We start from the raw sequence: 5,009 nt of genomic DNA, 5'->3' as shown, positions 1-5,009 counted from the left end.
CTTTGGTGGCTTTTGGTGTTGAGTTCTAATTTTATTCCCTTGTGGTCAGAGAGAATGCAAGGTATAACTTCAATGTTTCTGAATTTAGACAAGTTTGCTTTGTGGCCTAAAATGTGGTCTATTTTAGAAAACGTTCCATGTGCTGCTGAGAAGAACTTGTATTCTGATGCTGCTGGGTGAAATGTTCGGTAAATGTCTGTTAAGTCTAGTTGATCTATGCAGCTGTTTAGATCTGTGGTTTCTCTGTTGAGTTTTTGCCGAGTTGATCTATCTAGTGGGGAGAGTGGTGTGTTAAAATCCCCAACGATTAATGTCTTTGGATCTATCTGGGATTTGAGGGAAAGTAGTGTTTCTTTGATAAATTTGGGTGCTCCATTGTTTGGCGAATAGATATTTAGAATTGTAATATCCTCCTGAAGGAGAAATCCTTTAATTAGTATGTAGCGACCTTCTTTATCTCTTCTCACGAATTTTAATTTGAAGTCTATTTTATCTGATATTAGGATTGCAACTCCCGCCTGTTTATGAGGGCCGTTTGCTTGGTAGATTTTGTTCCAGCCTTTAACCCTGAAAATATGTTTGTTTTTACGGGCAAGATGTGACTCCTGCAGGCAGCAGATAGAAGGGTCTTGTTTTTTAATCCAACTAGACAGTCTATGTCGCTTAATTGGAGAGTTCAGTCCGTTAAAGTTAAGAGATAGGACTGAGAGGTATTTGGGAGTTCCTGCCATGTTATCCACCTTCTTGGGGGCTGTGAAAACTGGGTTCTTCCTAAGGTTCTTGGATTCTCAGTTTGTGTGCAATTTCTTGGCCTTTGTTGCGTTCTTGTTGGTTTTCTATGTGTAGGACATCTTTAAGAATCTTTTGCAGGGCTGGTTTGGTGGAGATGTATTGTTTCAATTTTTCTTTGCTATGGAAGGTTTTTATTTGGCCTTCAGTTATGAAGGAGAGTTTAGCTGGGTACAGTATTCTTGGTTGATAGTTGTTTGTTTTTAGGGCATGGCATACGTCATTCCAGGCTCTTCTTGCTTTGATTGTCTCTGCTGAGAAATCTGAGGTAATTCTAATTGGTTTCCCTTTATAGGTGATTAACCTTTTCTCCTTGACAGCTTTAAGGATCTTTTCCTTGGTCTGGGTTGATCCTGTGTGGATTATAATGTGACGGTGAGATGTCCTATTCTGGTCTGGTCTATTTGGGGTTCTAAAAGCTTCTTGTATCTGAATAGGCCTATCTTTTTGTATGTTTGGGAAGTTCTCTGCTAGGATCCTGTTAAACAAATTTCCTAGACCATTAACTTCTGTTTCTAGGTGCTCCTCTACACCCATTATCCTTAAATTGGGCCTTCTGATGGTGTCCTCCAGGTGTTGGATAGACCTATCATATTTCTTGGACTTGTCTTGGATGGTTGTATGTTCTTTCTCTATAATATCTAGGCTGTCTTCAATCCCTGAGATTCGATCTTCTGCATGGTCTAACCTGCTGTCAAGACTCTCTACTTTGTTTTTTATCTCTTTTCCTTCTAATTGGTCAGCTTTGATGGCTTCAAGTTCTTTGTTGAAGCTCTGTTTTAGGTCTTGTATGAATTTCTTTACTTCCTTAATTTGGTGTTCAGTGTTTGTTCTCAAATCACTTAGTTGATTGGTTATGGTTTCTTTGGACTCCCGTTCCTTCTGTTGGGTTCCATTCAGCATTCCCTTTGTGGTCTCCCTGACTTCCTTCAGCTCTTTGTTAATGGATTCCATGAATGTCTTTAGTGATCTTTGTGTATTCTCTACCTGGTCTCTTAATTCGTGAATTACTCTTTGATTAGTTTCCTCCCTTCTGTGGGATTCCTGCAGTTCTCTTTGAGTGTTCTCTGCCTGCTCACGCCATTCCTCCCTTTCTCTTTGAGTATTCTCAAGTTGTTCACGCAAATCCTGTATCTGTTTTTGAGAAGCTTCCTCACGCTTATGATATTCCTGTATAAACTTCTGGGATGCCTCCTCTCTCTCCCTATCACGCTCATACAGAGTCCTTTGTACATTGTCAAACTTCTCATTTATCATGTTTGCTATTAGTGTTTGTAGAGCTATTTGGGAACTCTCCTCTGGATTATTCTTTATCTGTTCTAATCCCTGATTATCAAGGTTGGGAATTGAGATACCCGAATTTGCCATTTTTCTTGTGTTTTTCCGGCTTACTCGGCCCATTTGAAATAAAGATTGCACCAGTTTTGTGCTAGAACACTATCTTAAGGCAACCATCAACCAAAGTTTGCATTTGTACAGTCAATAGTCTACAGATACAATCTAGTTCAACAGATACATCTATTCAACATCAAACGACTATATGTTAAAGGACTTCGAACCGCAGAAAAGAATTTGGAAAACCAGAAATTATTAGGATTAGTGAGAGATGTGGGTAAAAAATCGGAATAGATTGGTGTTGGGAGGCACAAGGAGAGTTAACTATGTCCTAATCACAGTGCAGGAAATGGGTTGGGTAGGATGCAAGTAGAGAGAGAGAGAAAAAGAAGAGACGGAAAGGGGAATAAAGAGAGACCAGAAAAAGAATAGAAACGTAAAAATTAATGTTATTATAGAGGTTAAAAGACCATCTATTTAGAGAGGAATGTGAATATGTTCAGAGAAGGGGAGGGACATTGAGGAGATGTGAAAAGCTTTAAGGGAGAAGAAAAGATCAGAAGTTCAGTAGAGCTAGATAAAAAACAAAAAGATAATTAAGAAAGAAAGAAAAAGAGAAAGAAGACAAGAAAAGAAAGGAAAACTCTCATTCACGTAATTCTGAAATAAAAATTATAAGATGAGAAAAAAAAAGTTACTGGAAAACAATTATTTTTTCAGAAGAGGCAAAAATTAAAGATTAATAAAAGTTTTAGAAGGGAAAAAATTTATATACATATATATATATATATATAAGGTAACAAAAAACAAAAAACAAGCAAAAAAAAAGAAAAGAAGAAGAAGAAAAAAAAAAAAAAAAGAAAAAAGAAAAAAAGAAAAAAAAAGTCTTTTGATTTTTTTTTTTTTTTTGGGGGGGGAGGAGTGGGAAGAATCCTGTATCTCCCTTTTATCTGCAACCAGTCTCTTGGAGTCTCTGGTCAGCTTGAGGTCCTGTGGCTTGATTGGTTTCTTAAGTCGATTGGTTGGAAGAGGCAGAAAAATGCTCTGCTTTACCCAAAATTTTGAGATCCCCCTCCCAGGTTAGTTTTCTGGGAGGGTGGTCTGCTTTGAGAGTCACAAAAGAGGGGGATGTGGTGATGAGGCTAGGTTCTGGGTAGCGTTGAGGCCTTTCAACAAACAGTAGCTTTTCCCTGGGGCTTTTTTGTGATAAAGCTCACAGCGCCCAGCCTGGAGCCATTCTCAGGGTTTCTGTTTTTCAATTGATTGTGGTGGCTGCTAGAGGGAGGGGCAGCCTCTGGCTCTGGTTACCCAGTGAGGTTAGGCTGGCGCCTGAGCTGGGTGACTTTTCCCTGGATGGAGCTGAGTCTGGCAGGTCACTTCGGCGTTAAGTTCTTGTGACCTGCTAAATGACTCATTTTATTCCAAGGCCTGAGCTGGAGCTAGCAGCAACTCCGAGCTTTGTCGGTATCCAAGATGGAGATCACCGGTGCTGGGGGGGGGAGGGGTGGCCTTCCTTCCTCTGCTCCCTGAGGAGTGAGGATGTCGGGCTTGTACTCACGTCGAGTCTTGGATCCTGGGTCGTCTCTGGTGCCGAGTCTTGGATCCTGGGTCGTCTCTGGTCTGCAAGCTGCAGGGTGAAGATGTCCGCTCTTTGTTGATTCTTGCTGGTGTTGAGTAGAATCCGCTCGCCAGCTGCGTCTGGCTCCTTCCTCCCGGACTCTCTGTGTGAGCGCTCAGGTATGGCCCCCGGCTGTGGTCTCTGCCGCTTGAGACCCTGTCGCCGCCGCCGCCGCCGCCGTGGCGGCTGCTGGCGACCACTCGGTGCTTCTTTTTGCCTTGGCTTCCCCTCTCTTGTCTAACTCTCTGTCCTGTGATGGCACACTTGGTGTGATTCTCTGGCTTAGGACTGTTCACTGGAACTCTAAAGCTGCTTTCTATGCGAGAGCTTGTTCAGATTCCAGCTTCTCCTCCGCCATCTTCCCGGAACTCTTCATCATCTTCTTATACCTTTTGATACATTCAGGACATAACATATTATCTTCTAGTCCTGGGGTTGGGAATAAACAGGCTGGTAACAGGAAAAGAGAAATCATTGTCTTGCGAGAGTTGGGGACCCAGGTCTGACCTGCACAAAACTGCAGGCTCACCCATCCCTTCCCATCTGCTGGGAGAAGTCTGCCATGGACCACGCACCACCTGACACCAGGGGCCGGCAGCAAAAATGTCTCTATGGTTGACTCAGTAGGACAAAACTTCACTGTCTTGGCTTCAGGAGTTTCTGCAGCAATTCGTGTCCAAGATGCCAACATAGATGCTTGGGCAGAAGTTACTACTCCACTATATTACGTTTCAATTCTAGGCCAGACTCATTTCCAACAGTGTCCCTGCGTGTACTGGCCTTTTCACTTATACTACTTCTTTTCTGCCGACTTCTTTCCCTCTTATAGTTGTTCTTGGAATATGGCATCATTCTGGCCTCTTGATGTTTTGGGAATATAATTTTGTTGTTCGGGATATCTATGCTTCAGGAGCCTCAAATACACTTCTATTTTCTGGCCGTCTGTACTCAGGTTAAATTGTTGGCACCAGTTACCCAAGGCATCACGAGACACCTCAGTAATAGGAGGCAAGACAGCAGGCAATGGACCCACGGGCTTTTTCCAACGAGTTCTCGAGGAATTTTTCATGTCATTTGTTTGTGGAAGATCTTTGTTATTCTTCCATGTCTCTAGGTTGAGATTGCCTGCTGTTGGAACATTGGATTGTATAACTTTTTCAAAAGGCTCCTCTGTAACTGGGACAAGTGTTAAAATCACACTTTCTTCATCTAAGTCATCCGGAAACAGATTCTTGTTCTTGATGGTATAGTGATTTGAATTTGACAT

At 42.0% G+C, this 5,009-nt stretch overlaps 1 pseudogene; it reads right to left on the bottom strand.

Moving 5' to 3' along the window:
* Positions 1-4,058: 4,058 nt before the first annotated feature.
* Positions 4,059-5,009, bottom strand: LOC138836619 (developmental pluripotency-associated protein 2 pseudogene; annotated as a pseudogene).

This window comes from Dipodomys merriami, unplaced genomic scaffold (assembly GCF_024711535.1).
Source record: "Dipodomys merriami isolate MVZ:Mamm:240054 unplaced genomic scaffold, mDipMer1.0.p SCAF_25, whole genome shotgun sequence".
In the NCBI taxonomy this organism is placed as follows: Eukaryota; Metazoa; Chordata; class Mammalia; order Rodentia; family Heteromyidae; genus Dipodomys; species Dipodomys merriami.
This window is presented reverse-complemented; position numbering and strand designations above follow the sequence as displayed.